Source organism: Adiantum capillus-veneris, chromosome 4 (assembly GCF_014529385.1).
Source record: "Adiantum capillus-veneris isolate H3 chromosome 4, ASM1452938v2, whole genome shotgun sequence".
Classification (NCBI taxonomy): Eukaryota; Viridiplantae; Streptophyta; class Polypodiopsida; order Polypodiales; family Pteridaceae; genus Adiantum; species Adiantum capillus-veneris.
Genome location: NC_140934.1, coordinates 35014913 through 35033203, shown reverse-complemented (window position 1 = coordinate 35033203; position 18291 = coordinate 35014913). Strand labels below are relative to the sequence as shown.

General features: G+C 40.9%; 1 pseudogene across 1 annotated transcript; it reads right to left on the bottom strand.

The window, feature by feature from the left end:
- Window positions 1-1474: 1474 nt before the first annotated feature.
- On the bottom strand, window positions 1475-4126 carry LOC147458971 (uncharacterized; annotated as a pseudogene). The gene is made up of 6 exons (XR_015187986.1): window positions 3858-4126; window positions 3643-3769; window positions 3186-3415; window positions 2790-2985; window positions 1975-2086; window positions 1475-1794 (listed from the first exon to the last, which is right to left on the bottom strand). The product of XR_015187986.1 is annotated as an uncharacterized LOC147458971 (transcript).
- Between the last annotated feature and the right edge of the window lie 14165 nt (window positions 4127-18291).

Below are 18291 nucleotides of genomic sequence, written 5' to 3'. Positions count from 1 at the left end.
GCACATCATATTGTTACCCAATTCCGTGTCTTCCTTACACGTAATAGGGACACATTCCACGGCCTTGCATAGACATGCTGTTTGTGCCCAGGCACATTGCACAAACCTTCGTCTGGGATGACTCAGGATGGGAAGTGGGGAGTAATAGTAGCTTGAGATGCTTGTTGCAAGATCTAAAGCTGCAAGATGATGAGTGTTTTGTCACTAAAATGTTTGTTTTTTCTTTTAGTAATATTTAACTCTTATTAGGCATACTAATGAGCCATAACAACAAATCTTGACAGACATGATGTCTAGAATTAGAGTATATATATAGAGTGTATGGAATAATTTTGGCTAAATTTTTGACCAAATAATACTAATTTTTAGTAATTTTCTTATCTTTTTAAACTAATAAGGATCAAAAATTAAAAAACAAAGCTAGAAAATGAGGAATGAAGTTTTGAAAACAAACATTTGAATTTGCAAAGCAAGAGCTCAACACTCAACACTCCGCGTAGGCAGGGAGAAAATAGGAAAAATTGGGAAGGATAGAGATCATTTGCATTCTATCACACACACACACACACACACAGCTTTTGAGGTAGAGCTATAAGCTACCAGTTTTTCATCTACTACGGACACTCATAGGCCTCTTACCCCACCAGATTTCATAGGTATGAACCTTAACTAAGCAAGATCAATTGTGAATGGTTCAAAAATCATCAAAATATCTGCACAAATCAAATGTAAGATAGGGATTTTGTAAATTTTTAGGGGCCCATCAAGATATCAAATGATATCGAGATTCAAAAACATTTTACCAATGAATTCCCCACAAAGGGCAAAATCTTGCATGCAACCACAGTCCACAAGAGGATGGAACATGGATCACGATATATCCATGTTCCCCCATTGCCAAAATCAATCATTTTTTTGGCTGTGAGATCCGAACGCCGCCGCCTAACCATTGTTCTTTGAGAGATTTCAAAATGTTGCTTGTGATCCATGTACCCTAAAATTCAAGATGTGTGCAAAATTGGACCCACAACTAGATAGGACATTGGGGGTAGCACCCTGCAAATTTGAGAGGAAATGTACATAGGACAACCACAAAACCTTGGTAAAACAAAAAACCAGTTTGCAAATTGAGATTTTAATTTAGAAGAGATATGGTATTTAGTGGGGTGTACACGAGATGGGAATTTGAGATGTGATGGTAATGAATACCCATAGAGATTTAAAGGATGGATTGTAACATCATTATTTCATAACACATCAACATTGTATGTTTTTTTGAGCCATTAAAAACATAAAAGTGAATAAAGTACATGTCTTTATTCGATGGTCAAGTACATTTTATTGTTGGCTTCTTAAAAAGTGGTAGACATGGTTAAAAAATGTACGAAGGAAGTGAAAAATAAGCTACTTCTTCCATCAAGCATGAAATTCACATGAATGGCCTGGAACATCAATAATCATCAATTAGAAACACTATAAAAATCTCATCAATATTATCATTAAAAGGTTTAACAAATATATTGCATCAATGAGGCTTCAAGTAAAGCTTACATCAAGAGGTAAAGGGAACAAAACTCCATTGGCTTCTAGTATTAGACGAACTTGTAGCTTCACGTAAGGTAAGAGGATGGTTATAAGCGCGTTTTGGTACTCATTGTCCGGTGGAAGAAACCAATGTAGTTTGCTATCACTATTTGCAAGATTTATGGCAAGGTATCTCTGTCCATTACTCAATGATCGATCCTCGGACCAGACAAAGTTGTAATCAAGAGGATCAAACTCTGTTAATATGACCTATGTAGGACCAAAAATAAATATTTATAAATATTCATTTGTTGAAATGTGATAAACAATTGGTGGCTCACATATAAAATATTATTCATAATTAAAACTATAGGTTAGCATGAATAGGAAGTGCAGTGGGCTATGTGATCTCATATGATTATTCAAGAAATAAGAAAATGTAAACCATACCTGATCTCCTGGTTTTGTGGATCCTTTTAAAGCTTTTCCATTCATCTTACTAATGATAAAGAATGAAGAGTTCGAATCTTCGAGTGGACTCGCAGCAGGCACTTCAACCAACCTAAGGCCATCATCAAGTAATATGTCTAATATTATGTGTACAACGGTGGAGTGTGTACATAAAAATATAAAATCATATCTAAAAATATTACTTTCATAATCCCAATGTTTGAAATGCTCTAGCTATACACCTTAACATGACAACATAATCAGGTATAATTTGACAAAGTTGTCACACGTCATCTTGAGATTAATGAGGCCCATCTAATCAAATTTTTGAAGAAGAGGTGGAAAAAAAGGACTGACATGTATAGATCTGTTTCTAGTTTTAATGTTCTATTTAAAATGTCTATTTATTTAAATGGGTGGATACTTGAACACATTAGGGTCAAAATATAAATGTGAGGTACACCCTCAATGCTTGCAACAAGTTCAAGATTCACCTAGAGACGCTTCTCAAGATTGCCCCTAGTCAAAGAATGGTGGCATCAATTGATGCATTATTTTTACTACTATAGAGTTTAGAGTTACTCAAGTTGAGCTCCTCCTCACCTTTGGGACCATAATGAATTTGTAGGAGAATTTGCTTGGACTATTTTCGTGACATATCAAATACAAATTAATTCGTATGGCTATCCTAAAAACCATATGTAGCTAGTTCTATCATTAGATTGCAGTTTTGGAAGTTGATGGAAGTTTGTGACAATTTGTAACATATAACATAGCTAGTTTTTTTATTTTTTAAGAGAAAAGTAAGTGTTTACTTTAGAGGGTTGATAACATGGAAAGAGGAATGTACTACCTCTTGCACTCCATTTGTGTTTGCTTGATTGACTCCAACTACTCCAAGCTCGTTATTGAAAGAGCCCGCACTAGAGGTGAATGTTACGTCCGTATGAGGTGGTTTAGCAACAAGAATCTGGCTAACCCATTGTGATTGGAGAATATAGGCCTTTGGAACTGGAGGCATGACATACATTAGTTGATTTGAGTCTTTCATAATTTATTATCTGTGAACCCTCTCTATCAAGTGTGTTTAAGGTCCTTGTATATACAGTGGATCGTTCATGAAAAAACCCAATGGTATCCTTGATACTGATATCCATTATTTCAAGCCCAAGTGAGGAAATGAGAGAGACAACGGGGAGAGATCGAGTTACCGAAAGCCTCGAGGGTCCACGTCCTGTAGCAGAGGAGGAGGAGGCGTTGAGAATGGCAGCAACACCCTCGCTGGTTTTGGAGCGGACGCCCCAATGCCAAGCCTCAAGGGCATCTGAAGAGCCACCGAGAAGATGGTCACGTACTCCGACGAGGAGGAAACTGCGCGCAGTGTCCACGCGGTGGTCAGGGTGGTGTCTTTAGAGCGATCGTACTCAGTGAAGAGAGACACCTACACAATCAATATTACTTCTCATGCCTGATACTAAACGAGATCATATAAACCAAAAAGCTATACTTCACTACAAAGCAAGGCGCTCTACTGATCCCAAGCTAGGCGCTCTTCTGTTGGTGAGGGCTCTACTGATCCAAGCTAGGCTCGTAATGGGAGGTCCAGTTTCATTTCGTGCATGATCATATATGATTAGCTGTGAGTGATGTACGTAACAGTAACTGTACATGAGAAGGCGTGGCCATCGGCGTCCGCTTTGAGAGCCGCCTTAGAGCCGTTGTTGATGAGGGCAAACGTCGCTGGATTGCCTGCCTTGTCCTCCGTAAATCTCCACCAGTCGTCCTTGTACCACACCTGCAACTCGTGCACTCTCTCTCTCTCTCTCTCTCTCTCTCTCTCTCACTCATGAACACACACATTTCACACACTCCTTCATTTATACCTGAAATGGGTTATCAGTGTCTTCCGCTTCCAGCACAACCTGAGGGCCCCGTTGTGTCAGCTTGTATCCCTGATATTGGACTGAGGATATGGTATAGAATACAGGTGCGGCCATGATTCTAGGCGATTGTGTGTGTGTGTGTGTGTGTATGTGTGTGTGTGTGTGAGAGAGAGAGAGAGAGAGCTCTTATAAGTTATGCCTTCTAACAGCAGAAACTCGGATATGCTGGCTGAAGCTGGGCCTGTAAGGCTACTTATACATACAAGGAAAAGTGCGCGACTTGGGATGATGGAAGTTACTGAGCAGTGAATTCCAGCTCACTGCATTATAACTTCTAAGGATAAGAACATGTGCGCGGGTACTAGTGTGTCATCATCGATTCCTCACGGGCCTTGTCAGTCAATATAGCAGGTGATGTGGCCCTTCTCTCACGAACGGCCGCGTGGCGCCCCGTCATATGACTTTCAAAAGTTGTCACATGGAGTACGTATAACTTTCAAAATTGTCCTTTGAGTCATATTGTCACATGGGCCAATTCCATTTAGCAGTGCATGGAGAGAACAGCAAACATATGATCAACAATCTACGTGGCAGGGCCAGGGAGCGCATCTCTCCAAATGCAATCACCTATGCTTGCTTCTCGAAGGCACGTGGCAACTTGCAAGACGCTGAGATGGGCAAAAGAGCTCATGATGATATTGTTAGTTAGGGGCTGTTGAAAAAAACATTATGCTTGGCATTGCCTCCGTCGACACGTATGCCAAATGTGGCAACGCCACTGGGAAGCGAAACTAGGGCATCGCTCCATATGCAATTACGTATGCGTTCCTCTTGAAGGCATGTGGCGCTACGCAAGACATTGATATGGGTAAACAAATTTACGATGATATTGTTAGTCAAGGGTTGCACAAAAGAGAATTTGTGCTTGGCATTGTCTTGGTCGACAAGTATGCCAAATATGGTGTACTTCAAAAAGCACAGAAAGTGCTTGTGGAGCTTCTTGTATAGAATGTTGACTCTTGAAACACACTAATTGCAGGATATGTAGAACACAGATAGGGCGAGGAAGATGCGATGTACTTCAAAAAACACAAGGAGTTGACTATCCGGAATGTTAACTCTCAGAATGCACTCATTGTGGGATACGCCAAACATGCGCAGGGCCAGGAAGCTCTGGACTGTTCTTAGTTGATGCAAAGCAAGAACATCTCTCCAAATCCAAGCATAGCATCTATGCTTGCGTCTTGAAGGCATGTCGCAATTTGGAAGATGCTATGATGGGCAAAGAACTCATCGTGATATACTATTTGCTGAAAAAAAAATCCTCATTAGTATTTTACTATAGCTTGAGAAAATAAATTGTCACAACAAGGCCAACCAAGCTTGTCAATGAGATTGTAGCTAGCAGATGATGGCCAGATGCAATAAAAAACAAAGTTGAGGGCATGTGGATTACCTTTAAATTCAGAGAGAAGCTTCTTAAAAAGGCGATTGCTTATGTGATTACTTGGTTGGCCTAAGGCCTTTTTATCAAATGAGCCACCAACCTCCTCCGCATTTTTGAGTTCTCTGACGTCAGATCAGGTTCATCATATATATCCTACAATCAATCGAACATTGGAAAATTTGCACAACTTTTCAATCCCAATTGCATGCATGTTTCTCAATATCGGTGCTAATATAAGGCTTCTCAAAATGTCAATTCAAGGGCATAAGAAGTACCAGTCTTTGCTTCTCTTCGGTTGAGGTCTAGGCCATCATCTTCGGCACTGAGAATTTCTCTCTCTCTTCTCTCTCTCTCTCTCTCTCTCACTCTCTCTCTCTCTCTCTCTCTCTCACACACACACACACACACACACACACACAACAGGAGGGTCTAGGACCACCGACGACAATTGAATTGTCAAGATTATTTCACAATGGCATATCATAACACTAGTTGCGGTGCCACCCATGCCATCACTTGACAACCCGATCCCCTACATGCTCTCCTACAATAGTGCCAAGGCAAAAAGTTTTTCTTTCTGATTGGATAAGTACATGCACTCACTAGAAGGATTTTTACCAAGTCAATATGATACACAATAGTTGATTACTTCAAGAAGATGTATATTCAAGATGGAAACATGTTATTATCGCATACATTATCGGCATTATTACCTCAAACATTACTGTCCTTGCTTTGGCACTAAATATTCAATTTTGGGTACTTCTGTCATAAAGAATGGACAAAAAATGGTATTGAGGCATGAAACAATGGTTATTTTGGATAGCTTAGCTTGCACAAGGCATCGGGCTACTCCATCCCCAATGATGGCATGTACAAATTTGAGTTGTGAAGCCACTTGATAGTTTGTTCAACAAAGCTCTTTTTTCCAAAAGAATCATCATTTTTAAACTAGAGTTATTGGCTTTTATACCTAAGGCTTTAAAAGATGGCCAATGGTTAGCTACTTTGGGTCTTGAGTACATAATCACACATTTACAGCTCAACTCAAGGATCTATAGCTCTAGGATCAATTTACATAGTTTCCCAAAAAATAAGATACAATATGTCAAAAATGTGGCTTTGGATTGTGTGTCTGACTAGGAGGGTGCATGTGAGCTATTATGGCCAAACACTCCCCCCTTCCTAGCCGATGCACGTTGGTGCAAGCAAAGTTGGTTCGAGCTAAAGGTGGTTCCAAGTAGTGCAAAGGGTCCCTACAGGTGTGAGGTCAAGTGTTAAAGATGGTATGCAAGGCCTGGGTAGGCAAGAGATGGTAAAAACGTATGCATAATGTGGTTTTTTGGGCCCAAAATGGCTCAAGAAAGGCCAATTGGGAAAGAGGGTTCAAGTGTCTGAAGGGCCATTCTAATGCCTGGGAAAGTAAAGACCATATTAGGTATTTTGGTAGAAACCCCTCATTAATTATGGGGATCTCCAAATCGATCAAATTCGTGTAATTTGGGAAATTTTCACTTAAAGTTTTCTATGTATGGTTGGTTCAAAGAGTGAAAATCTTATAGGATTGTGGTGTTCATAAACACCAAAACAAGAGTACACACAACACATGAATTTGAAGAAATACTATTGATTAAATAAAACAAAGAAAGGTACAACCAAAGACCCTGTTTTCAAAATTGACTATTAAGTCACAATAGAAGCTGCACATATCTACTGAAAATTTGATACCGTATCCAAACTTTGATCCAAGCGTGATTGATGTGAACGATCAAGGCCTGCTTTGGGTTTTAGAGCATGCCTTTCTAGGATCTTAAGTCTAGAAAATGGTCCTTCTTTGCTGGGTCTCCAGGATCAAACAATTGTATCTACAGTTTCCCACACTTGTGGGTCCTTATAGTTGACAACCCAAAAACCTTTCCAAAAGTTAGTGTAACCTTGAGCATCTGTCATCCCACCCTTTCTCGCGCAAGGTGCCAAATATTGAATCAAATTTTTTTTGTAGTTTGGTGATGTAGGCTCATTATCAATGTCGGATAAATCCCTATGATATTATTACTTTTCCAATCTCATCAATTACCTTACTCCAATAATCTATCAAAGGTCTATAATATCATGGCACACTTGAACCACTCCCTAAATTTTTCCAAAACCTTATACAGTTCTTCAGCCCTGAAATCACTTCTTCATAAGCCTTGACATACTTCATCATTGGTACCAAAGGTGGATCTCCATGTGGTAACATTGGTTTGCCTTATGTATCTATTTTCCAAAGACGAATACTTCCACTCCAACTTGACACACCTACATGTGCTTTATAATGCATCATTGGTGTCTCCTCTTGCATAAATTGAAGTGGTTTGGAATGTCCAACAAGTATGTCTTTTCCATCACAAAGATATTTCTTGAAATCAGGGACCTATGTAAACAGAATTGGAGCTGGAGATGAGGATGAGCTATTTCGCCAGCAGAGTATATGTTTGGGTTACTCTCTACTTCTCTAAAAACCTACTGAACATCGCATCTATGTCCTCATGTGTATGCCCGACCATCAAAAATCCTAGTTGGATAGTTTTGTAAACCCCTCTTGCAACAAGCATTGACAAATAGTCGAATAAATATTGATTTTTGTTTTCCCCTGCACAATTATCTAGTTGTAGTAACAAGTTCTCTGGTAGCTTTTGAAATGTTGACCTTCATTCCTCTTCTGCAGTTTCTGATGGTTGCACAATGGGCTCTTTTCCATCACACAAGTTGTGGTAGTCCAAAGCATCCCTTGAGTTCAAAGCATGTAGTAGTGAAACACTACTCCTTGGAAGCCCATTTGTTACTAGATCCCCAAGAGGATGCTTATCTATCCTCTCTAGGTTATGTAAACAATTAGCAATTGAGCCAATTGTAATATTTGGATAATCTGGACACTAACCCTTCAAGACAAAGTGTCGGTAATGAATTTCTCCATGTCCATGAGTTATCATACTTATCAATGCCACCTGCAAATTGTATCCTGAATCCACACCCTTAAGAACAATACGTATTCGAGGAATGAAAGTCTTCTTTTGATCCATCTTATCATGAATATATTATGCAAACATATTTTTGTGGTTGAGTTTTTGAATATGTGCACCATGCATAATATATGCTCCATCTTTTGTTGTCATGTGAACTCTCTCTCTCTCTCTCTCTCTCTCTCTCTCTCTCTCTCTTTGAAGAGAAGAGCTCTTTTTGAATTTAGTTCTAGCCTTGCTTTGATTGAATATAAATATTCCTAGAGAACTCACTCTTTTGTTGTGCGCGTGAGTATTTTTCTGTTCTCTCTCTCTCTCTCTCTCTTCTTTCTCCCTTTCTCTCTCTCTCTTGATTTTGAGAAGATCTACTTGTTTCTCGTCGAAGAAGAAGGTTTCTTGAGCCATCTAGAAGTGTTCTACTTCTATGTGGCATCTTCTCAGAGTTTTTATTCACAAACTCGTTTACCAATGCTCTTGCTAAACTAGTATGTTAAAGTCCTCTTCTCAATGTATATGCGTTCCCAGGCACACATGGCGCACACCATTTTCAAAACTTTCCTTGTAGCGATAAAATGATGTCTTTGGTATTCCATGTAGCTCATACCATGCTCTACAACAAACAATAGAGCCATTTAGCCTGCATTGATATCGCATCTTCTCATCTTTCTGATAGCAAAGAAAGAACATCATAAACATAATTAGTGTGTGCTTTCTAAGACTGTCTCCAAAATTCTTTGCAAACTGACAACATTTTTGTCCACAACAATCAATGCATGAAACCCTTTGAATTGACTCGGATGAGAGACAAAAGGCAGCAGTCGGTGCTACTTTTGCTTTTTGAGTCGTGTTGATGAAAGGTATCGTCTCTTCCTTGACAAAGGGACAACGTTACTCCCATCAAGATTTTTTCGAACATTATCATCATTGGATGCATCCTCACATCTATCATGCTTACCATCAATATGAACAAAGCGTTGTAATGGGCTCCCATTCAACATTTTTGTTTGCTTGATGGGCCACTTTAGCAAAGTGATACTACCCACTTCAACCATATTCTCAGTGATTGCATTTGCCCTTTCAATACCCACACCCACAAAATCATTACCAAGTTCTTGAAAGTTGACATAATCATGTGGAAATGCATATAATATGGTCCCTTCATTTACAATCTATATCATTGTGTCATCCTTTAATAGGACCTTCTAATTTCTTCAAAATTCTTGAATCAATGTTTCAAATTATGGGCTTGTTATAGGTATTGCATTTATAACTAGAGGATCAGATTGATTCCGTTGTTCATCACCACTATAACAGTTGTTTTTGTCAATTAAATTATCATTTATTATGAAAAATTGCAAGAGAAGCTTAGGCCTGTTGAGATGTAGAGAGAAAGAGAGAGAGACGAGACAAGAGACACACCATATACGCTCCCAAAGACTGATTCATATTGAGGACAAGATACAAATATATAGGTGAGACCAAGTTGAGTAGAGTGAGCCATATATAGCTCCAACACCCCCACTCAAACAAAGGTCTCTAGCTTTGGATGAAAAAACCCTTGGGGAGTTCAAGGGAAAAACCCAAGCCCCTATACAATGTGAAAATATGAACCAGCGATGATGATGTGAAAGTGAATTGTGCATCTATGTACAAATATTCAAGTGACTTAGAGATCACAATGTGCAAATGTGGAGTGTGCATAGTGCATGGTACCTAAAAGATTACAATGTCATATGTACAAAGCTATTACAATAGCAAAGAAGCTAATCTAGAAAGAGTGAGGCCAAAGCAACTCCAAGCTCCGAGCGCAAGAGGATGAAACGTGACTCGTTGAGGCCTTTGGTCAAAATATTTGCAATCATCTGGTCACTTAGACAGTGTTCAACCATAATGGTTCCTTTGCGTACTTCATACCTGACATAATGATAATGGACAGCAATGTTCTTTGACTTATTATGTTGAACATAGTCTTTTGCAAGACTAATAGCACTTTGGTTGTCACACCGCAAGGGTGTGCTAGAAAGAGGAGAGTGACCAATATCAACCAGCATTTGTCAAAGCCAAATCAACTCACGAGCTGCAAGTGATGCCGCAACATATTCTGACTCAGTCGTAGAAACTGTAACACAACATTGTTTCTTGCTAGTCCAAGAAACAAGACAACCATTTATAAAGAAGAAATTTCCACTAGTAGATCGCATAGATAAATGTGAGCTTGCCCAGTCTACATCTGTGTAACCCAAAAGAGAAAGAGATTGCATAGAATCCGATGTGAGTTGTCGTCGATAGACTAAACCAAAATCTGTAGTGCCTTTCAAGTATTTCAATACATGCTTTGCAATAGCCCAATGCTTAAAACAAGGATATGCAAGATGTTGTCCAAGATAATTAGCAGCAAACAGAATATCAGGACGAGTGTTCATGCCAACAAACTAAAGACATCCAATCAAGTTAGCATAAGGTTGATTTGTGACAAGTTGACCGCCATTGTCAGAAGTGTTCTTCATAGAGCTCGCAAGACAAGGTGTGTTGGCTGAATGTGCAGATTCCATACCAAATTTTTGAATAGTATCTGCAATAAACTTTGACTTTCAAAGAAATAAAATACCTTTTGTACGGTTCCGTTGGATTTGAATGCCAAGACACGAGTGAATCTCTCCAAGATCCACCATATCAAATGCAGAAGACAATAACTTTTTCACTTGCTGAAGAAATCCCAAATCATTGGAAACAAGGATGGTATCATCCACATAAAGAGCAAGAATCACAAAACTGCTACCTTGGCGTTTTATGTATAAGTTGGGGTCTGACGAGCAAGAGATGAATCCTTTAGAGGTGAGAAAAAGATCAAATTTTGTATACCAGGCTCGCGAAGCTTGTTTGAGACCATATAGTGCCTTATGGAGTTGAGCAACAAGGTCTTCTTTACTGGAATAACAAACCCTTCTGGTTGTTCCATATAAATTTCCTCTTCCAAGTCACCATTAAGAAAAGTAGTTCGCACATCCATTTGATGAGCTTCTAAATCAAATTGAACAGCAAATGCCAATAAAACTCGAACACTTGTAATGCGAACAACTGGTGAAAAAGTCTCTTGATAATCAACACCACTTACTTGGGAGTAACCTTTTGCAACTAAACGTGCCTTGAACTTGTCAAAAGATCCATCTGCTTTTACTTTTGTCTTATACACCCACTTACATTTAATAGTTGTACGACCAGGAGGTAATTCAGTTAGTATCCATGTACCTTTAGAGATAAGAGAATCGTAGTCTGCTTCCATAGCCTCTTGCCATTGATCCTTTTGTGGTGAAGAGATAGCTTCATCATAAGTAATGGGATCTTCGGAAGTAGAAAAAGAATTATCAGCAATATCGTCATCATAAACATGACATGAGCCATGTTCAAAATCAATAGGCAGATCAACAAAAATATCAATATCATCATTGGCAACATTCGGAATGGATGGTTGTGAAGAGGAAAGTTTCTCAATAGGAAGAGTTTCATCTTCTGAAAGAAATGGAAAAGCCTGAAGCAATGATTTAGTATCATCAGAATCATCCATGGACCATGAGCCTCCCATAAGCTGTTCGTTAAAAGTAGCATCACGATTCACAATTACTTTCTTGGAGGAAGGGTCACAGAATTTGTAGCCTTTGGAAGTGTCAGAATATCCAATAAAAATAACTTTAAGACCAGGAGCATCAAGCTTTGTTCGTGTTTCTTTGGGAACATGAATATAAGCAATACATCCAAAGGTTTGAAAATGAGATACAGAAAGAATGTCACTTGTCCATGCTGTGATGGGTATCTTACCAGAGGGTGCATTAGTAGGAAGATGATTCTGAATAAATACTGTTGTCAAAGTAGCTTCAACCCAAAAAACACGAGATAAGCCAGAATGAATCAACATACATCTTACAACATTGAGAATAGTGCGATTCTTTCGTTCAGCAACACCGTTCTGTTGAGGCGAATATGGAATAGTGTGTTCATGATGAATTCCATTGTCAGCACAGTAACTCACAAACTCTCGAGAAACATATTCGCCTCCATTGTCACTACGAAGCTTCTTAAGGCAACGACCAGTTTGAAGTTCCGCAGCCTTGTGGAATTGTTTGAAAACAGATAAGGCTTCAGATTTTTGTCTAAGTAGAAATACAGTCGCATACCTTGAGAAATCATCAATGAAAGTAATGAAGTAGCGATATTGTGATCTCGAAGAAGGTAGAGATCCACATATATTAGTATAAACAAGATCCAATATGTCATGAGAATGAGTTGTATTTGAAAGAGCAAAGGGTTTACGATTGTGTTTCCCAAGAGCACAAAATTCACAAATTCCCATATGGGGATGGACTTTAAGATCCATGCCATGAACAAGATCACGACGTTGAAGATCAAGGAGTTTTGAGAAATCAGCATGAACAAAATGGTGATTCCATAATTTGCAATCATGATCACCTAGAGCAGTGACAACATTTGCTACAGCATCATTGAGAGAGATTTCAAACAAATTACCGTTTCGAGGAGCAGTGGCTATAGTCTGTCCATCTTTCTCAATTCGGCATTTGGTATGATCAAATCCAACAAACAGACCAAGATCAACAAGTCTAGCAAATGAAAGAAGATTACGTTGAAGATCTGGTACATGTAATACTCCTCGCAAAATTCGAGTGGAAGAATATAAGGTACCAAGATATAAGTCTCCAATACCCTTAAACCTGCAGGCTCGCCTGCTTTTGCGATGAGGTAGACGATGCAAATGCACAACTTTGCCGAGCTATAGCGGCCCGAGCGGAGTCTCTGTCCGCCCTGCAATGCAATGCATCGCCAGGAAACGCAACTCTCTGTCCACCCACCGGGGCGGCTGCTATGTGCAGCAATGGCGCTTTCTGCTACAGCTCCTGCAACCACTCTTGCACTAGATCTCCATCGCCAGCATCAACGGCCTGTGCATGCCCTTGTCCGCAGTGCAGCTCCGGCTGCGGCTGCTGCAAGCGGGTGGAGAGCCGGCTCTGCCGCCTCTTCTGTGATCCGCAGGATAAGGCGCGGATGCTGCTGATCTTCACAGATCGCCATAGCCAGCCGCAAGCAGCGTGGGTGAACCTAAACTACACCTATGGCTCGGGGGAAGCGGAGCGATTCTACATGGCGCATCGGGGGAACGGATCGGAGATGATGGACTTTTACAAGCCTTCCGATCCGACGATAGTGAAGATGGGGGTTTCTGGAGGGATGTGGGTGTACTTTCTGCTTGTGGGGGCGTTTCTGATTTTTTATGTGTGCGTAATGCTGGTGGGATGTGGGCTGATGTCCATGGCGATTTCAGAGGAGAATATGTTTAAGTATGGAGCCTGATTTACCGTTGTAATTTTCTGTGGTAAAAGCGCTGCGTCTTGTAAGGCCCCCATATTGAGGAGAAGCCATCGTGCGTGAAGGAAAATCACTACCGGAAACCCAAAATTTTCACGGACAAGAATCAGGGGCAACTTTTTTAGGCCGGAATATTCTTTTCGCGGAATATTATGGCCGGACGGCGGTCGGAAAGTGGTCGGAAAACAACCGGTCGGTTGGCCGGTGGCCGGTAGTCAATGGCCGGTGGCCGGTGGTCGGAAGTCAATGGCGGTGGCCGGTGGCCGAATTCAAGAGCGGACTTGTCTTCTCACGGGCGGCCACACATGGGCGGATTGGTGGAGGGTCCGATTTGGATTTATTCGCACAAGGGCGGCTACACATGGCTGTCTCTCATAAGAGAGGGCATCCCTTTTGGCCTATAAAAGGAGGCCATTTCTACACACATTTCATAGTGTGAAGTTGATGCAACAAGGTGAGTGTGAGGTGGTGAGAGTGAAGCAAGGCGGGAGCTCCATTAAGGGTATAATCCCTTTGTAAACTACTTCTTGTTTTGAAGTACCAAAGCCATTGAGTGGCTGCTTTCCCGTGGACGTAGCCCACATTGGGTGAACCACGTATATCGTGTGTACTCTCTCTCTCTCTCTCTCTCTCTCTCTCTCTCTACACTATAATCTCGTGTATATAAATTTGTCTCTCTCCATTAAGTAATCTACTCAATTATCTATTTAGCTACGTTTTATCTATGCGAAGGAGAAGCACAGGAGAATCATCAAGTGCTGCACTATCAGTGGAAACAAGAGGAAGGCCTAAGGAGAGGTTCAAAAACCAAAAGGGCCGTGATCGCTCAAGACGGAGCAAATCACGAACAAAGTCAGTTCTTGAATGTTGGAACTGCGGCAAGAAGGGCCACGTCAAGAAGGATTGCTGGTCCAAGAAGAAGAAGGAGACAGAGTCTCAAGACAACAAGCCAACATCAGAGGCCAATGTGGCAGGTAAAGTAGAGCAAGATGCTCTAATTCTCTCATTAGACAATGTGTTTAATTCCTGGATAGTAGATTCGGGGCTTCATTCCATGCGACACCACACAAGCAACATTTCCAAGACTACACCAAAGGTAATTTTGGGTATGTATACTTGGGAGATGATGAAGCTTGTGAGATTGTCGGCAAAGGTACAGTTTCTATCAAAACTGCTAACGGAAATGAATGGAAGCTGAAAGATGTTAGGCATGTTCCTTCTCTTCGCAAAAATTTGATCTCTACAGGACAATTGGACGATGAAGGTCACAATATTACATTCGGAAACAAACGGTGGAAGATCTCAAAGGGATCTTTGGTGGTTGCCAAGGGTGAAAAAGTCAGTACACTTTACTTGTGTGCTGTTAGCATGCAACCTTCAGCTTGTGCAGCAACTACAGAAGTTGATAGTGCGGTGTGGCACTACCGACTTGGGCATATGAGTGCCAAAGGAATGCAAATCCTTCAAACAAAGAATCTTCTACCAGGTTTGAAAGAAGTGGACTTAGAGTTCTGTGAAGATTGTGTTTATGGTAAACAAAACAGGGTAAAATTTCAAAAATCAGGAAATGAAAGAAAAAATAAAAAACTTGAGTTGGTTCATTCTGATGTTTGGGGTCCTGCAAGTACACCATCACTTGGTGGCTCATTGTACTATGTAACATTCATAGACGATGCGACTAGAAAAACATGGGTTTATGTCATGAAGAATAAATCCGATGTATTTTCCATATTTCAAAGGTGGAAAGCCTTTGTGGAGAATGAAACAGGTACCAAGGTTAAATGCCTCAGATCCGACAATGGAGGTGAATATTGCAGCCAAGCTTTTGAAAGCTTTTGTGCTAGCAATGGAATTCGGAGGCAAAGGACAACCCCAAGGACACCTCAACAAAATGGGATTTCGGAAAGGATGAACAGGACAATTATGGAACGAGCACGGAGCATGCGGCTACATGCAGGCCTACGGCTTGAACTTTGGGCGGAAGCTGTAAGTACGTCTGTGTACTTAATCAATCGGTCACCCTCAACGGCATTGGATGGGGGAGTTCCAGAAGAGGCATGGACAGGTAAACCGGTGAATTATGCATTTCTCAAAGTGTTTGGGTGTGAGGCTTTCATGCACATAGATAGAAGCCTAAGATCAAAGTTAGATGCAAAGTCCAAAAAGTGTTTCTTCATTGGCTATGGAGAAGGAGACTTTGGGTATCGCCTATGGAATCCTGAAGATGGTAAAATCTTAAGGAGTAGGGATGTAATTTTTAATGAACAAAATATGTACAAAGATTACTTGGAAAGAAAACAAACAAAAGAACAGGTGATGAGTACATGGAGCTTGAGGACGGTGAAGACTCAAGGACTGCAAACGGTGACAATGTGCAACAACATCAACCAAATGAGGAGCCTCAACCTATTCCCCGAAGATCTACAAGAGCAAGTAGACCTCCAGAAAGGTTTGTTCCTTCCTTCAACCATCTCTTGATCTCAGATTCTGGAGAGCCGGAATCATATGAAGAAGCTATGCAACATGAATCCAAAGGAGAATGGACGAAGAGCATGCAAGTGGAGATGGACTCACTACATCAGAACCAAACATGGGAGTTGGTTGAGTTGCCTAAAGGTAAGCGGGCACTTCAAAACAAATGGGTGTACAAGATAAAGGAAGAAGAAGGTGGGAAGAAAAGGTACAAATCTAGGCTTGTGGTAAAAGGTTTTTCTCAAAAGAAAGGTATTGACTTCAATGAAATATTTTCTCCTGTTGTAAAAATGAACTCAATTAGGCTTGTCTTAAGCCTTGTGGCTGCTCATGATCTAAATCTCGAGCAAATGGATGTAAATACGGCATTCCCTCACGGTGACTTAGAGGAGGAAATCTACATGCTTCAACCAAAGGGGTATGAAGTAAAAGGTAAGGAGAAAATGGTTTGCAGATTAAAGAAGAGCTTGTATGGTTTAAAGCAAGCATCAAGACAATGGTACTTGAAGTTTGATCGATGGATGTTGGATCATGGATTCACAAGATGCAACTCGGATCACTGCGTCTACACGAAGAATTTGGGAGATGGGAAATTCATCATCCTAATGTTGTATGTTGATGACATGTTGATTGCAAGTGCTAACATGCAGGACATCAAAGACCTAAAAGAGGAGCTGTCCAAATCTTTTTCAATGAAAGATTTAGGTGCTGCAAAGAGGATACTTGGTATGAAAATATCAAGGGACAGGACGAAGAAGACAATAAAGCTATCTCAAGAAGATTACATCAAGAAGGTACTAGAAAGGTTTGCAATGCAAAATGCTAAACCACTTCTACACCTTTGGCTGGTCATTTTAAACTAACGAAGGATATGTGTCCAAAGACACAAGAGGAGATAGCCTATATGTCTAAAGTTCCATATGCTGCAGCGGTAGGTTCTCTAATGTATGCTATGGTCTGGACAAGGCCAGACATTGCACATGCAGTGGGAGTTGTGAGTAGGTTCATGGACAACCCAGGTAAAGAGCATTGGCAAGCTGTGAAGTGGATACTTAGGTATCTAAAAGTGACAACAACAAATGCTTTGTATTTTGGAGGAACTGATATTTTTCTAGAAGGGTATGCTGATGCAGATATGGCAGGTGACAAAGATACTCGAAGGAGCACTACTGGCTATGTGTTCACGGTTGGAGGCACAGCAGTAAGCTGGGCTTCAAAGCTGCAGAAAGTGGTTTCACTTTCTACCACGGAAGCAGAGTATGTAGCAATGACGGAGGCAAGCAAAGAAATTCTGTGGCTTCACAGATTCTTAGAAGAGCTTGGATTCAAACAAGACAATTGTGTCTTGTACAGTGATAGCCAAAGCGCTATCCATCTTGCGAAGAACTCAGCCTTTCATTCAAGGACAAAGCACATTGAAGTGAGATATCACTTCATACGCACTCTTTTGGAAGAGGGACAACTAAAGCTAGGAAAGGTGCATACAAGTGAAAATCCTGCAGACATGTTTACAAAGGTGGTCAACAAGGAGAAGTTGAGCTTTTGCTCATCTTCAATCGGCATTCAAGGATAAAAAAAGCCAGAATGGAAAGCAGTCACAGGTTTGGTTTGGAGATCAGTCTCCAAGTGGGAGATTGTTAAGTATGGAGCCTGATTTACCCTTGTAATTTTCTGTGGTAAAAGCGCACATTTGTAAGGCCCCCATTATGAGGAGAAGCCATCGTGCGTGAAGGAAAATCACTCACCGGAAACCAAAATTTTCACGGACAAGAATCAGGGGCAACTTTTTTAGGCCGGAATATTCCTTTTCGCCGGAATATTATGGCCGGACGGCGGTCGGAAAGTGGTCGGAAAACAACCGGTCGGTTGGCCGGTGGCCGGTAGTCAATGGCCGGTGGCCGGTGGTCGGAAGTCAATGGCCGGTGGCCGAATTCAAAAGCGGACTTGTCTTCTCAAGGGCGGCCACACATGGGCGGATTGGAGGGTCCGATTTGGACTTATTCGCACAAGGGCGGCTACACATGGCTGTCTCTCATAAGAGAGGGCAGCCCTTTTGGCCTATAAAAGGAGGCCATTTCTACACACATTTCATAGTGTGAAGTTGATGCAACAAGGTGAGTGTGAGGTGGTGAGA